Genomic DNA, 18746 nt, shown 5'->3' on the forward strand with positions numbered 1-18746 from the left:
ACCCAGCACCTGTCGAAGCTCAAGTTGCACCTCCTGACGCAGCCTTTCCATCTCCTGTTTCAAATCCTGTTTCAGTCTCTCAAGTGCCTTTGCCGTTGCTTTCTCATTAGCCTTCTCGCTTTTCTTTATATCTTGCGTGAGCTCAGCGAGCAGCACCTTCAGTTCAGATAGTTCAATTGTGCTTTTTTGTACCGAAGATGAAGCAGCAGGCTCTGCTGAAGCCGGTGTCTCTGCTGCTCCCAGCTTGCGTAGTTGCGTAATTGAAGCCGCGGACTTCAACGCCCTTTCCCGCTTCAGGTGATCTTCTCCGATCGGCGAGCTATCCAGATCTGCACTCACGATTGCACCCTCGCTCCCCTTTTCGCTCTCAGCCGGCGACGATGTAGCGGACCGTGGTCCTGAGGAGTCTGTACTTTCGCCCATCTGATCCAGGTCTGTCTCTGAGAGGCCGAATCTCGAGCTAGGGCTTGCTGATCGTAGCTTGGATGTAGCTTTAGTCTTCGATTCTTTCAGACCCCCCTTCTTGTTGGCCATGTTTATATGTGCTTACATATACTGTAGTAGTCCCTCTCAGGTTGAATAAATACAAGATATCTCAGGATAATAAGCAAATAATATGAAAAATAACACCACCGCTAGCGGAACTCCACTTCAGACGCCCATCTCTCGCATCGGACGAGACCACATATGATGAAATTAAGAACTCTAATGATTGTTTTCATGCGCCCTTCTTGTGGGGTGTAGGATGGCTTCCATTAGTTATAGCTTCCTTTTTGCACTTAAGGTTAGAGCTACTCAAGGCTTGTCGGGATCTTTTTTTTTTATGTTCTCAGTCTTATGGTTATGCTTGAAAGTTTATGAACCCTTTAGAATTTTCTATATTTCTTTACTACATTGGAGAAGTTTGGGTTTGGCCCGAACATTTGTGCATGGATTAAATTACTGTATACTAACCCAGAAGCTTCAGTTTGCATCAATAACATTTGCAAAGACTACTTTAAACTAGAACGTGGCACTAGACAAGGATGCCCCTTGTCACCGCTGCTGTTTGCGATTGCCATTGAACCACTGGCAATACATTGTCGAAATACTGATCAGATAAAGGGGATTATCAGAGAAGGACTGGAACAGAAAATCTCATTATATGCAGATGATATGGTATTGTATATTTCGGACCCAGAAAATTCTGTGCCTGCAGTCTTAGCAGCACTTACAGAATTTCAAAAGATCTCTGGTCTCAGAATTAATCTGAATTAAAGTGTACTCTTTCCAGTGAATTCTCAAGCATATAATATTAAATTAAACACCCTACCTTTTATCATTGCAGAACAGTTATATACCTAGGGGTAAACATCACAAGTAAACATGAAGCTCTTTATCAACAAAATTTCTGTCTGCATGGAAAAAATTAAACAAGACTTGCATAGATGGTCAACTCTTCATCTCACTCTAGCTGGAAGAATTAACATTGTTAAGATGAATATTCTTCCTAAGCTCCTTTTTTTATTTCAAAACCTCCCAATATACATTAATAAATCATTCTTTAAGCAATTAGATTCAACAATAACCTAATTTATTTGGAATTAGAAGTAAAATCCTGTAGTACGTCTTTGTATTCCTTGCTCTGTGCTCCAATAAACACACGTTATCGGCAATATACTAATAACCCAATTGTGCTCCACTCACTTAAAATCTGGAACCAATGTAGAAAGCATTTTAAGACGGAGAAGCTTCTATCTGTGGCACCCCTGCAAGAGAACCACCTCTTTCAACCTACACAAACATATGCAGTTCTTAATATCTGGAAAAAATTTGGAATTAACTTGCTTAGAGATCTTTATATAGACAACAACTTTGCATCCTATGAACAATTACATTCCAAATTTAACATTTCAGCTACACATTTCTTTCACTATCTTCAAATCAGGAACTTTGTTAAACAGAACCTTCCAGATTTTCCTCATCTTGCACCCTCATCCATGCTGGAAAAAATATTGCTCAATCTCAAGGAATTAGACTCCATCTCTACAATATACAAAATCATTTTACAATCCCTTCCCTTCAAAGATCCAAGAGGACATTGGGAAAAAGATCTCTCAATTAATATATCAGAAAAGGAGTGGAAAGTAGCAATGCAGAGAATTCACTCGAGCTCCATATGCGCAAAGCATACAATTATACTGTACAACTCAAAATTATATATCGAGCACATCTGTCTCGACTAAAATTTTCCAAAATGTTTCCAGGGCATGATCCAACCTGCGAACGTTGCAACCAAGCCCCAGCCTCACTGGGTCACATGTTCCAGGCCTGCACCAAATTAACATTATTCTGGACAAAAATTTTTAATTACCTCTCAGACAGCCTTGGACTCACAATCCCTCCTCACCCATTAACAGCTGTGTTTGGGGTTCTTCCAGAGGTGCTTAAAGTGGAGAAAGACAAACAAATTGTGATGGCATTCACTACACTGTTGGCACGCAGACTTATTCTGATAAACTGGAAGAACCCAAACTCTCCTCTTTTAAGTCAGTGGGAAACCGATGTGTTATATTATTTGAAATTGGGAAATATCAAATACTCAGTTAGAGGTTCCGTACAGACTTCTTTCAAAACATGGCAGGATCTAATCAGTAATATTTTAAAATAAGTTTATAAAGCACAGGGAATTTATTAATTTAGGTATGTTTACAAGCCTTAAATTTTACGCCTGGCTTGCTCTCTCTCTCAGGGGTGGGGATCGATCTGTTCTTAACTCAATTTTTCTTTTTGTAAAAACTTGATTGCTTTGTATGGATTGTGATAAAATTAATAAAAAATTAAAAAAAAAAGAATTTTCTATATTTCTGCATAAATATGACCTAAAGCATCATCAGATTTTCACTCAAGTCCTAAAAGTTGATAAAGACAAACCAGTTAAACAAATGAGACAAAAAAAAACTTGGTAATTTATTTGTTGAGGAAAATGGTCGAGTATTACATATTTGTGAGTGGCAAAAGTACTTGAACCTCTAGGATTAGCAGTTAGTTTGAAGGTGAAATTACAGTCAGGTGTTTTCAATCAATGGGATGACAATCAGGTGTGAGTGGGCACCCTGTGTTATTTAAAGAACAGGGATCTATCAAAGTCTGCTCTTCACAACACATGTTTGTGGAAGTGTATTATGGCATGAACAAAGGAGATTCCTGAGGACCTCAAAAAAAAAGTTGTTGATGCTCATCACGCTGGAAAAGGTTACAAAACCATCTCTAAAGAGTTTGGACTCCACCAATCCACAGTCAGACAGACTGTGTACAAATAGAGGAAGTTCAAGACCATTGTTACCCTCCCCAGCAGTGGTTGACCAACAAAGATCACTCCAAGAGCAAGGCGTGTAATAGTCGGCAAGGTCACAAAGGACCCCAGGGTAACTTCTAAGCAACTGAAGGCCTCTCTCACATTGGCTAATGTTCATGTTCATGACTCCACCATCAGAAGAACACTGAACAACAATGGTGTGCATGGCAGGGTTGCAAGAAGAAAGCCACTGCTCTCCAAAAAAAACATTGCTGCTCGTCTGCAGTTTGCTAAGGATCACATGGACAAACCAGAAGGCTATTGGAAGAATGTTTTGTGGACGGATGAGACCAAAATAGAACTTTTTGGTTTAAATTAAAAGCATTATGTTTGGAGAAAGGAAAACACTGCATTCCAGCATAAGAACCTTATCCCATCTGTGAAACATGGTGGTGGTAGTATCATGGTCTGGGCCTGTTTTGCTGCATCTGTTTTGCTGCAAAGGGGGGTCACACCAGATACTGAAAGCAAAGGTTCACATACAGTACTTTTGCCACTCACAAATATGTAATATTCAATCATTTTCCTTAATAAATAAATGACCAAGTATAATATTTTTGTCTCATTTGTTAAACTGATTTCTCTTTATTTACTTTTAGGACTTGAGTGAAAATCTGATGATGTTTTAGGTCATATTTATACAGAAATATAGAAAATTCTAAAGGGTTCACAAACTTTCAAGCACAACTATAGGTATTTGTACTCTAACTTGACTTGGTCTTAGTCACTGATCTTGCCAAGTATAGTTTTTGGACAAAAGAGACCAGCTCCTTTCTTTAAAATTGATTTTTTTTGTATTTTTTTTTTGTTTGTTTTTACCTCTGCACGACAGGCATGCTCATGTCAGGATACCATGACTAGCATAATGTCTGTGCTCACTGTGCTTAATTTGTGGACTTTCACTACCGTTGCTTTTGGTTTTTACTTTTTAGAATTGTAATTGAGAATACTTTGAGAATAGCATTCTGTTTAATTTTTAGAATTATTACTATTCTCCTTTTCTTTGTAATAAATTCTTAATACTTTTCACTACTTTTGATGTTGTTAGTCAGAAGAACTGACTATTTGCACATGCATAACATAACATCTGGGTTTCTTCTACACAAGAAAATTCATGCAAACTTTAATGCAAGGTACTCAAATATCCTGGTTTGAATGGAACAATCCTGATTTCAGGCTATGCATTCCAGTTAGACTGAACAGATGTCCCCACTGGGCCTAAATTTCATGTGCATTTATATAAGGTGTACAATACTCAATTTCATGTGTATTTTTGCAAAGTACCTGATACTCTGTAGGGGAACCCCCAAGATTGGATTTCATATGCATTTTTATAAGGCATATAATTTTAATTTTATTTGCACTTAGCAAACTCACTGGATTAATGAATCGTGACCCGTTTTTGAACCATGACAGTGACAATTGTACTTGTGGTTGTTTAAAAATTTGGATAGCGTCTTGACTTGATTACCAGAATTCGATTATACTGACTGCTGCTAGGCAGAAGAATACCCACTTGTTCTGTCCCTAAAAACACAATTTGATTTGTCCCCTGACTTAACAACAGCTGCGGCTTCATTTGTTTCAAATGATTATATTGCTTGATTATATATGAAAATGCATTTTGTTACAAACAAATAATATTAAGCCGTCTGAATCAAAAACATTTTGGCTAACTACATATGAAGTATATTGTTCATTGCCACACAGATTATTTGTTCATAAACTTTGTTATTCTTTGAAAGAAAGCAATGGTCTTTCTCTTTTGTCACCTAGACAGACTCCATACACCCATATGTAGCAGGTAGTTTGCAAAGACTTCAGTTTGATGTTCGTGCATGTTATGATGGAGCAGTATAACAAAATATATATTTTAAAATTCTGTTGTTTTTTTCAGTTTTGTAGATTAAAAGAAAAAAAAAACAATCTGTTTTCCAATCCTGTCTAAAATAATTATAAATTACCTATTTTGCTGTTTTGCAATATTAAGTCTGAAAATTTAAATCAAATGACAAAAAGGTGCACAAAATTATCAATAAATAATATGCTCTCTCTCTCTTATTTCTATCACATTTTGTACTATAAAGCACTGAATAATTTTGACATTGTAGGGGAAAAGTTGAATAATAGATATTAGACACTCATAATTGAATTACTATCAAAGCCACTTCATGAGGCTGGGGGTTATAATTTGTTTTAGAGAGTGTTAAGGTGAAAAGGCTTACTTTAAATAAATAATATGGTCTAATTTGATCCTTCACTGTTGTTTTACTGCATTTGTTTTTTGATTATTACTAATAAAAGTGCAACATGGTCATATAAAAAACCTCACATATCAATCTATAAAAATACTAATATTTAGATTTGCTAGTTTCTCTAATGTGGAATATAATCAACTTTTTTGTAATGAATTAGAGCTACAAGTTCACCACCACATTTCGGTGTTCTTTAGTATATTGAACATGCCACACTCAGCAAGTGACAGTATCCTTTGCAATGCTTAAATTCATCATCCAAAGTAAATCTCTAGTATAGCTGAGTCTCAAACAACTCTGTCAGAGAATTAGCTAATTTGGGTTGGAACCAGCTGAATTCTGGTTATGGTCTTAACTCGATCTTGACTAGTTGTGGCCTTGGACTTGGCAAAAGTGGTCTTGACTACAGCAATGCATCTGGTCTTGTTATTTCTAAATGTAAACACAGTAAATCAGTTTTGTGAAAGTAGATTGTTTAATCAAGAAAAGAACTGAAAAGTTATTTGATGCATGCCATGAAATGCAAATAAATAAAATTAACATACAATACAAATGAATTTCAATATAAATAACATTGCACATTACTCATTTTATTGAAAGCAGCTTGTGATGTTGCAATGCTGCAGTCAGCATGCTTCTGCAAAATGAAAGAAATACCTGAAAATTAATTCCAGGTTAAAAAATTATTTTTTTTTTTTCTATTGCTAGAAATGACTTCAAAACAACACCAAATGTTTTCACCTTTTAGATGTAGTAACAAGTTATATAAACCTATTGTCTTAATAGAATGAATTAAAAGTATGAGACAGAATAAAGTAGGTATGCAATGTATTTCAGAGAATAATACATACACTAAGCTCAAAGCCTCAAAGAGAAAAGCATCTTTGCACTGTGCTTTACCACATTCTTATTTGATTTTACATTTTTAGAAATATTACCCTACACTCTTAACAATAAAGGTGCCAGTGTTGTTGTACACACTGATGCCATAAGGGAACCATTTTTGCTTCCCAAAACAGCCATTCATTCTTTCATTCCAGAAAGAACCTTTTATTTAGATTTGTAACACAATAAATGTACGAAAACAGATTTGTAAAATACTAATGGCATCGTGATTTTTAAAAGGACTCTTATTGCATAGAGTAACACTGGCTAAGTTCATGTTATCTTGATCTGTTAGCATCCTGTTAGGTCACCTGCGATAGATAGATAGATAGATAGATAGATAGATAGATAGATAGATAGATAGATAGATAGATAGATAGATAGATAGATAGATAGATATAGGGTTTTTTTGTTTGAAAAAATAAATAAAAATAAACACAAACACTGATTCTATAAAGATCTATCTATCTATCTATACATAAGATTTCTTTTTCTTCCACATATGAGGACCTTTTCAAAGCCCAGATAACCAGCTTCATACGAAAATAACCCTTCCCAGATTGAAATGGTTCTTTTTCAAGTAATGGATCTACAAGGAACCACACAACCCAGTAAAGTGTAGCTGAAGATGACGAGACAGGAACTTTCTCTAATTATTTATTCACTGTCATTACACATTCATTTATTTGCCTATACTAAAACATTTAAAAGTCCAGTCAATATAGTTAAGAGGCAGGCTACATGTCCTACAGTTCAGAGACCCTGTAAAGGCATTTCACCAGTCACTATCTTCTTGAATTGCTGGAATGACAAACCCAGGATGCACAGCTTTATTTGCATACAGTCAATAACAACACAGCCTTCTATGCATCCACTACTACAGTCAAAGTTCTTTGCTCACATTTGTATTTTACTGTTGTCATTTTGTGTGTTCAATGTTATTTACATTTTTCTCTTTATTTGTGGCAGCATTCCTTTTATTTGAATATACAAGTTGACATTTGCTTTTTATTTTATTTTTTCAATGTAGAGTTGAATGTTTTATATTTTTGTATTTTATGCCATTTGTTTATGTGTTTATGTGTGTGCATTTTACATTTTGTGAGTTTCTGTATATCACTAATATGCATGTTTACAATCATGACATTATTTATGACAAATACGCAGTAGAAAAAAATATAACTAACAAAATTAATGGACATTATATTGGTATTATTGTTACTGATGAGAGGTGCTGTTTGACTGGCAATGTGCCAACTTAACAAAGATAATGAGCTAAAATTAATTACTGACTTTTCACTGTTATTGTACTGTAATCTAAATAGATCTTCCCCTTTTTTCTTTAACAGACAACTAGTAGTGTGGAATTGCATGAAATGAAAAAACTAATAGTGGGTTAGCAGAGGCCATAATGCTCCTTGAAGATGTCATTTATACCAGATGGAATGGCAGATATCCAAATATAATACTTGCTGGTTTGGAGGATTGAGTGAATTTACCATGTAACCATAAAGCAAAAAAGAAAGTAATAGCTTTTCTGTTTCCTGCATATTTCATTGAAAGTGTGCTGAAATGACCATTCAAGGAAAAAGATGTATATTTCCAAGCTCATTTTTATAAAGACTTTTACTAGTTTTATGAAATACACTGTGTCCCCAAATATTATATGATGTTCTGAAAGTGTGTGTTTTGTTAAGGAAAATTGTTAAGGTTAACATCAATGATCTTTTTGCCATGGCTTTAATCCCGTTCTGCCTTTATATACTTATATATGTTTATCAGTAACCTCAAAAGTCCGATTCAGTTGTATACATCTGTTACATTTTCATTATGTGAAATGTGATTAACATTAAATATATCTTTGGCATCTGTAAGTACATGGATTTCTTTGTTGGATGGGGATTTAGTGCTGATTTTGATGTATCTTTGAAACATATGATTGTACTTGTTATGTTATTTTTACTTGATTGGGCTGTGTCTTGTTATATTTTGCTTCTGAAATTAAAAGTGAAAAAAAATTTTTTTGTCAATAATAGGGGGCTTATATAATGAGTTCACTGCAAATATTACACAGATATTATGATTTTATATTTAATGTATATTTACATGACTAAGAAACATAGGTAATGGTTACTTATTTCTTTTTGTCCCATCAATTTTATCAGAAACAAGAGAAATCAGGAATACTTGTAGATACATGCGTTTAATGAAATTTGTTGTGATGTCGTTTTTTTTATGTTTGAAAAATAAATAAAAAATAATAAATTATTCACTCATTCATTCATTTTACACCGCTTATTTGGGACTGGGTCACAAGGGCAACTGTCTCAGCAGTGAGGCCCATACATCCTTTTCCCCAGCGAAACTTGCCAACTCGTACTGTGAGATTCCAAAGTGTTCGCAGACCATACGGAAACTTTAATACAGCAAGCCCTGGTTCTTCTCCAGGGTCTCCTCCCAGCGGAAATTTTCACAGGGAGGCATCCAGGAAGTATCGATATAAGATGCCAGAATCAGCTCAATTGACTCCTCTCGATGTGGAGGGTCAGCAGCTCTATTCTTAGCCTCTCCCAGATGTCTGCACTTCTCAACTCATCTCTAACAGAGAGCCCAGCCACCCTGCAAAGAAAGCTCATTTAAGCCTCTTGTACCTGCAATCTCGTCCTTTCCTCATTACAAAAGCTCATAACCATAGGTAAAAACAGAGACTTAAATTGACTGGCAAGTTGACAGCTTTACCTTCTGCCACAGCTCCTGTTGCCCTGGTCAATCTGTGTCAGTCTTTGGCCTCACTCTTGAACAAAAGCCAGAGATATTTAAACTACTCCACTTTAATTTTGTGCACTCTTAATCTCTGTTTGCTTAAAAAGAAAAGGTTCAACTATTTAATCAGCCTAATTGCTTTTCTCTGGTCTCTCTCTAGTGTTAATACAGTATGTCTTGTTTATAATATGGAGACCAAAACTTTATACAGTACTTTAGGTGAGGTTTTACTTGTGCGTTATATAACTTAAGTATAACCTCCCTTGACTTATATTCCACAAATCATGGTATATAAGCTAACATCCTATTAGTCTTCTTGACCAATTCTGTCCACTGTCTGGATATAGATTGTGACAAGTCTTCTAGGAATCCCAGGTTCATCTCACACGGTGTACTTTCAAGTTTCAGACCTTCTATTGACCCAGTGAACCTATGCACCTATAGATGTCCCTTTCTTTCTTCCAGTTTAATACTACTACTAACTACTGGTCCTCTTCGTCCAAAATGGGACATAAGGCTGAAACAATTTGCTTCCACTTGATCCGGACTTTGGCAACATGTTGAGCATTACCCCAGGTGAAGTTCATATCCTTTAGTTTAGATGTTATCGTGCTTTAGTTTTGTGTTTGACCATCCTTGTTTTCTTTTATCTGGTGTAGTCCATCTGAGAGTTACTTTTGCGATGCATTCTTGGTCCATTCTTAAAACAGGCCCATGTCATATCAGATGCTGATGTTTGATTTTAAGTGCCGCTATAGTGCCCAATGTTTGAAATCTTTTCATGCCAGAATATCCCACAGATCCTTCTCAGACATCCATTTTGGAAGGCATTAAAAGATCTATCAGTTTGAGTAACTCAGCAGCATTGTGCGCCATAAAGATGAACAGACTATATGTTGCTGTTATATAGACAGATCTTAGTTTGTTGGCTGTATTGTTTTGGCCTCCAAAGGACCTATCTTGCTCTGATATCTTTACTGGCTGCATTATTGGTACTGATGATGCTTTGCAAATAAGTACATTCCTCCATATTCCCAAGAGGGTTACCATTCACTGTGACTGTTGCATGAGTTATGTTGATGTTTATCACTTTTAGTTTTGACGGGTGTTATAATCAGAGAAGGTTGTTTGATGTATATACATTATATTCAAACTATAGGTCTTCTCCTGTAGATGGTGTGGCGGATAGTCGGGACCCTTGCCTGGCCAGGATGCCTCCATCCTGGAAGGACCAGGGGAGCCAGCCTATCCAGAGCATTACCTCCTCTGGAGCGTTAGATGATAGCCCCCCTGGTTTGCAGCGGTGCCTCAAACTCTCACAGGGCTTCATGGGAGTTGGAGTTTGGTGCAGCCCTGTTTGAATCCGTGGGTGCCGCCAGGGACTGCTGCAGCTGATTCTGAGCCCTAACGAGCAACTCTTCCACCACACCTGGAACTGCAGCCAGAAATAGGTCATCAAGCATCTGGAGCACTTCCGGTTGCATTATAAAAGGAGCCAGCAGCCAACACTCCAGGAGCCAGAGTCGGGAGAAGGGAGACAAAGCTTGATTGGAGGAGTAAAGGAGAGAAAAGAGAGAAGAAGAAAAGAAGAGTATTGTGTTGTGTGTGCTCTCGGGACTGTGCTATAATTGAGGGGAACAGGGAAGGTGTTGCTCACAAGAGAAAAGAAAATAAAAAAGTCCTGTGTGCTTTGGAGTTGTGCCTCTGTGTCTGTCTGTGCCAGGTTGGGGAGGTGGTGCCCACCTGTAGAGGTCCAGAATGCACGTGTTTAGAGGAAAATACAGCAAAGTTATTGGCAAAGTTAAAATCTCCTATCTGAGATAATGGTGTCCACTGGATGCCTCTGGATTTGTCTGACATGGTATTCTGCAAGATACTTTCTGGAGGTAGACAAAACTGATGTTCAATGACGCTGTATCTTTGCCAGTTTAATGACCATTTTCTGACTATCCTGCAAATTTTGGGGGTATTGCAGCAGAGATGTTTTAGCTGGAAGCCTTTGATGATGGCAGCTTTATTTAGTCACAGTTTATGTAATTGAAATAAGAACATAATGTGTTTTAATTTAGTTCCATAGCTTTATAAAGAAATGCAATAACATGGACAGTTTTGTCCATAAGTATTTGGACAGTGCCACAATTTTCATCCACCACAATGGATTTGAAATTAACAAATAATTGCATGATTAAAGTGTAGGCTTTAAGAACTAGTTCAAAGGGTTTAACAGAAATATTGTATCAGCCATTTAGGAATGAGAGTCATTTTTATACACGGCACCCCAATTTTTAGGGAATCAAAAGTATTTGGACAATTGACTTACAAGCTGTTCTATAGCCATGTGTGAGCAGGACTCTCATTAAATCATTAACTATTAAGCAGGTAGACGTTCTGCACTTGATTCCATGTTTGGAATTTGCATTTGAATGCTGTCGCTGAGAACTCTTAATATGAGGTCCAAAGAGCTATCCATGCAAGTAAAAACAGGACATCATTAGGCAGATAAAACAAAACAAACTCATCCGAGAGATAGCAGAAACACCAGGAGTGGTCAAATCAACCATCTGGTACATTCTTAAAGAAAAGGAACGCACTGGTGAGTACAGCAACACCAGAAGGCCTGGACAACCATGAAAGACACCTGTGCTGGTTAATCACAGAAGTCTTTCTTGGTGAAGAACAAAGCAATTCACGACATTTAGCCAAACCAAGAACACTCTCCGGGAAGAAGACCTGTCATTGCCAGAGTCTACAATCAGGAGAAGACTTCACGAAAGTAAAGACAGAGGGATTACCACAAGGTGCAAACCACTGGTAATTCCCAAGCATAGAAGGACAGATTAGACTTTGCCAGAAAATAGTTTTAAAAAAACAGTCCAGTTTTGGAACAGCTTTCTTTGGAAAAATAAAATTAAGATCAATATGTACCAGAATACTGGGCAGAGAAGAGTATGGAGAAAAGAAGGAATGGCTCCTGGTCTGTAGCATACCACAGCATCTGTGAAACATAGTAGAGGCAGCGTTATAGCATGGGAATGCTCAGATTCAGACAAATGCTGCAAAACTGACAGGATGACATGTCACAGTATAGATGGCCAATGAGCCAAAACATACTGGGACAGCAAACTAAATGCTTATCAAGGCAAAGAAGAGGAATATTCTTCAATAACCTCATCAATCAACTGACCTCAACCCAATTGAAAATGCATTTCACTTGCTGAAGACAAAACTGAAGGCAGCAACTGAAGACAGCTAAAGTAAAGTCCTGGCAAAGCAACAGTAGGGTAGAAACCCAGCACTTTGTGAAGGCCATCAGTTCCAGTCAATAACTGACTGCACAGGATTTTCAACCAAGTATTGAAATTGATCATTTTATTCATAATTATGTTAGTTTGTCCAAATAATTTTGAGCCCCTGAAAATGGGGGAACCATGCATACAAATGGCTGTCGTTTCTAAATGGCTTGTACAATGTTTTTGTTAAATGCCATAAATTAATACTGCAAGTATACACTTCAATCATATCTTGATTGCTTCATTTCAAGTCCATTGTGGTGGCGAACAGAGCCAAAATGATGAAAGTGTCCAAATACTTAACTGTATTTCACAATACCAAACACCTAGAAATTGTACTATAATCTAGCTTGCATACAGCAACAGAGTGCACTTCACTGATGCACTATGAAGTCATTAATAGGTTTCTTTTGAAAGAGTGGTAGTCGTATTCTCAACAAGTACAAGAAGGAGTAGACAGCTATAACTGAAGTGGTTAAATATAAACATGCAAGTAGCCTGTGGAGGAGATTGAGACAAAAAGTGCAAATATTTAAATACTAACCCCCACTCCTGAATTATGGGCTCTGTGATCCTTAAATTAAATTGAAAAAGTACCCTTTAGGGTATGCAATAATACGATGCAGCCTCAAAACAACATAATTGAGACAGTGGGTTCAGAACTATTGAATAAATTTGAATCAATCTGCCCTGTTTTATTAGTTTCATCATGTCTTGGTTTCATCATTTTTTTCATTTTTGTCAAAATGTTTGTACATTTTCAGTATGAATATATTTACACAGATCCTATTTTAGATTAATTTCCCATTTTTTAATTTACTTTTTACTTGGGCAAGAAATGAGCTGGCATTTTGAGCAAATCTATATTGGCATTGTATAAATGTGGATGTATACAAATGTGGCTTGACTTGTCCTTGATGCTTCTTTAATAGGCTTTATGTTTTGCAACCGTAGTAGGAAAAGTGTCTCAGAAAATAGATGAATAGATAGGATGCTTTTATATATGCTTCTTACGTGCAAATGTTGCAGTCTCAATCACTTGTATAATTGTTATACTTCATGTTATTTTATTAGGCATAAGCCTGATTATGTATGCAGTTGCAATAGTGTTTAATTCTATCCCATTTCCATTTGTTACAGTGTATCAACTGACTCCAGCTTCCTCCAAGCCCCTAGAATGTGCTTAAGGCTTTGTACACAAGATGAAAATCCAACCTAAGGCCTTTACAAAATAAATCTCTGCAAGGTTAATATTCCAAGATATCTGTGCTTAAATCAAAGCTGTTTGTAAGCTTCTAGTTTCAATAAACTCTTTTCATGCTTGTTTACTTCAAGGAAGTGTCCCTACATACAGTGCATCTGGAAAGTATTCACATTCACTTTTTCCACATTTTATTATGTTACAGCCTTATTCCAAAATGGATTAAATTCATTTTTTTTTCCTCAGAATTCTACACACAACACCCCATAATGACAACGTGAAAAAGTTTACTTGAGGTTTTTGCAAATGTATTAAAAATAAAAAAACTGGGTAATCACATGTACATAAGTATTCACAGCCTTTGCTCAATACTTTGTCATTGCACCTTTGGCATCAATTACAGCCTCGAGTCTTTTTAAATATGATGCCACAAGCTTGGCGCACCTATCTTTGGCCAGTTTCGCCCATTCCTCTTTACAGCACCTCTCAAGCTCCATCAGGTTGGATGGGAAGTGTCGGTGCACAGCCATTTTAAGATCTCTCCAGAGATGTTCAATCGGATTCAAGTCTGGGCTCTGGCTGGGCCACTCAAGGACATTCACAGAGTTGTCCTGAAGCCATTCCTTTGATATCTTGGCTGTGTGCTTAGGGTCGTTGTTGGTTTGTGCTCTGACATGAACTGCCAACTGTGGGACCTTATATAGACAGGTGTGTGCCTTTCCAAATTATGTCCAATCAACTGAATTTATCACAGGTGGACTCCAATTACGCTGCAGAAACATCTCAAGGATGATCGGGGGAAACAGGATGCACCTGAGCTCAATTTTGAGCTTCATGGCAAAGGCTGTGAATACTTATGTACATGTGCTTTCTCAGTTTTTTTATTTTTAATAAATTTGCAAAAATATCAAGTAAACTTTTTTCACGTTGTCATTATGGGGTGTTGTGTGTAGAATTCTGAGGAAAAAAATTAATTAAATCCATTTTGGAATAAGGCACATAACAAGATGTGGAAAAAGTGATGTGCTGTGAATACTTTCTAGATGCACTGTAAATTGGAAGGCTAACTAGATCACAGCCGGAGTTTTGCAGTAGCTTGCACGTTTGATCATGCATGCAGGATGACCAGTGTGTTAGAAAAAAAGAGATCTCAGACTGGCCGCCCTGTATGTCAATCAAGTGGCAAATGCCATAGGGAGGATATATGATAGACTCACGTTTAAAAAAATTTTTTTTTGAATGCAACGTGATCTACTTGCACATTCGACGTCTTGGGCACCCCTGCACTAGAAGATAGGAATGGAGAAGACAAGGCACATTTTTTAGTTTTATGTGGGAAATAAAGTCTATGTCTAACCTAGACAAAAAAATCAACAGATTTTGCTATTTTATCAGTGGTGTTTTTTTTAATTTATTAATCTGATCTGATTAATCTGTTTTTGGCAATGCATAATGTTTAGCTTTATTAGTTTTTAACTGTATTTTTAATGAAGGTGGCACAGTGGGTAGCATTGCTGCCTCGCAGTGAGGAGACCCAGGTTCGCTTCCCAGGTCCTCCCTGCGTGGAGTTTGCATGTTCTCCCCGTGTCTGCATGGGTTTCCTCTGGGTACTCCAGTTTCCTCCCACAGTCCAAAGACATGCAGGTTAGGTGCATTGGCGAAAATAAATTGTCCCTAGTGTGTGCTTTGTGTGTGTGTGTGTGCCCTTTGGTGGGTTGGCACCCTGCCCGGGGTTTGTTTCCTGCCCTGTGTTGGCTGGGATTGGCTCCAGCAGACCCCCGTGACCCTGTAGTTAGGATATAACGGGTTGGATAATAGATGGAAGAATTTTTAATTAAGTTTTACATTATACTGTATGAACCTTTTATGAAAGGCATCTTTATTGATTATTGTTGTTTCATATTATTCATTTTATTTGAGAGCAAAAATATATCTTACTTGATAACACTGATTATAAACATTATCACTTCCTGGGATACATTAACTACCCTAGTATGTCATTTGTAATTAAATAATCATCATTTTCTAATTGACCTAAATCTTACAACTCACCTATAAATAGGCTGGTATGATCTGAAATAACAGTTCAGTCATTTGTCTATTGAGCACAGAAAATGTCATTTTAATCATAATGAGCAATCACCATGGTGAAATAATTTCTTGTGAGTGATCTTAATTTAAGTCACTTGTAAAGTTCTTATAACCTTAGACATTTAGTATATCTCTAAGAAATTTAATAACGCTCTAACATAGAGGACATATTTAGTTCATATGCATTGTGTTACACATTTTAAGAAGTCTTTATGCGATAATATTTCTTATTTTTAGTATGTTTAAAATCATTTACATAGTTACTACATCTCTCATTAGTATAGTAATACTTTGTACATATTGGATAGCCAGTTAGTCCTTTCAATAAATAGCAAGTTGGAAACCCTTTTGCAATCAGGGCAGTCTAATTTTATTAGGGTGTGGACTCAACAAAGTGTCAAAACTGCAGCACATAGCTTCTGAATCACAATAAAGCAATATATCCCACAGTTCTTGAAAGTTGATACATGTTAGCCTGAAAAAAAAACAAAGAGGGGCAGATGAAGAAAATAGCAGACTGTGCATAAACACCCCAGGCAACAGCATTATTAATTTGATAAAAGACAAATTCAGGATTGGAAACACCTCAAAACATTCTCAAAGAAATAACTGACTACATGTACGGAAATTGTGTCAATAAAAAGAATAGTGTATCTAGAAAGCACTTTAATAGTTTTGGGAGGATTACTGACATTAATGTGAATGGCTTGAGATCTAGAATTGGACTAAACAAAAAAATGAAAAGCAAATGACTAAATGTTTTAATCATTTCTTAACTGCATTTTAGTGTAATTATCCTAATCTTTATTTTACAGGTGACAGTTGCATTAAGCTGTTGGAAAAGGACTGGAACTGGAAGCAACAATAAAATGAAATGTATTACCTTCATGGCAGCACACAAGAATATGTGTTCTTGAGGATCTGTTTAATAATTCAGAACTTATGTCATTCCGATCTTTACAAGTTCATTTTAATTTCCCTTATTCTACTCTCTTCTTCTACTTAAAATTCTGATCAGAACAAGTGGAATTTCTCTACCAAACCATTCATTGTATTCTCTGTTTTGGTTTCTCTCTTCCATGAAAAAAACTGTCTCTACCTTTTACTTTTCACTTCGCAAAGCATTTTAGAAACCACTACCCTTGATTTCTCTGTGATCCAAAGACCTTTCCTCTCGGGAATACTATTTTCTCCAATGCAAGGTTGTGCTCTAGAAATCTGAACTTAGACCACCCAGTTCAGGTTTCTACATATACTTCATCCTACTCCTTGTAAGAACCATCAGATTGGCCTCACTGCTGATCATCTTTGTCATTTATGTCCCCTTGATTTACCAGGCATTTTTTTCCACACATTCTGACACACCTATAGTATGTCACCTACTATCTTCTTTTTTTCTCTAAATATTCTTGTGTTGCCTCAAATGTGTCTTCTTTTAGACCTTTCTATGCTTTCACTTAAACCTCCTGAATTTAAGTTATATTGTCTGGGTACCCTAGCAGCCAAATTAATTCTTGCCTCCTACTGGAAGAAACCGGAGTGTGTTACTGTGGACAACTGTCAGTCTTCTACAATTTAATACATCTTGAATTGTGTGCAAAATCGATTAATGGTGAATCCAGCAATGCAACTGAAACTTGGATTAATGATGTAAATCCCAGTTTGCTGTAACACCTTGACTTTAGTTTACTGTCAACTATTGCATTTTTTTTTTTTTAGTTTTGCAGTTGTGGTGTAGTCATGAGTCTTTGGCTCAGGATGGGTGGGAGAGGGTGAAAGAGGAAGAGTTAGGTATTTTCTAATATAGAGTTCTTTATTGTTATTTCCTGTCATTTTGTCTTTATTTAAAATAAAGCTGATCACCAAAAAAAATGATATGTGATTAATATAACAAAGCCTTAATTCAAATAACCAAGGTCCATCTTATATTTCATGAATACCAAAACAATATCAAAAAATTGAAAAAAACAAATTTGGATTAAAAAAATGACACACAAATGAGAATGGATTTGTTTAATTATTTTCACCATAATCTCAGATATACAGGAAGTTCATGGAGCTCTCTTTATACCATTACCAATTTTATGTATATATATATACAGTGGGATGCAAAAGTTTGGGCAACCATGTTAATAGTCATTATTTTCCTGTATAAATCGTTGGTTGTTACGATAAAAAATGTCAGTTAAATATGTCATATAGGAGACACACACAGTGATATTTGAGAAGTGAAATGAAGTTTATTGGATTTACAGAAAGTGTGCAATAATTGTTCAAGCAAAATCAGTCAGGTGCATAAATTTGGTCACCACAAAAAAGAAATGAAATCAATATTTAGTAGATCTGCCTTTTGCAGAAATTATAGCCTCTAAACGCTTCCTGTAGGTTCCAATGAGAGTCTGGATTGTGGTTGAAGGTATTTTGGACCATTCCTCTTTACAAAACATCTCTAGTTCATTCAGGTTTGATGGCTTCCGAGCATGGACAGCTCTCTTTAACTCACACCACAGATTTTCAATTATATTCAGGTCTGGGGACTGAGATGGCCATTCCAGAATGTTGTACTTGTTCCTCTGCATGAATGCTTTAGTGGATTTTGAGCAGTGTTTCTGGTCGTTGTCTTGTTGATAGATCCAGCCCCGGCGCAGCTTCAGCTTTGTCACTGATTCCTGGACATTAGTCTCCAGAATCTGCTGATACTGAGTGGAATCCATGCGTCCCTCAACTTTGACAAGATTCCCAGTCCCTGCACTGGCCACACAGCCCCACAGCATGATGGAACCACCACCATATTTTACTGTAGATAGCAGGTGTTTTTCTTGGAATGCTGTGTTCTTGTTATGCCCAAATAACTCAATTTTAGTTTCATCAGTCCACAGCTCCTTGTTCCAAAATGAAGCTGGCTTGTCCAAATGTGCTTGAGC

The sequence above is a fragment of the Polypterus senegalus genome, chromosome 8, assembly GCF_016835505.1.
Source record: "Polypterus senegalus isolate Bchr_013 chromosome 8, ASM1683550v1, whole genome shotgun sequence".
Taxonomy (NCBI): Eukaryota; Metazoa; Chordata; class Cladistia; order Polypteriformes; family Polypteridae; genus Polypterus; species Polypterus senegalus.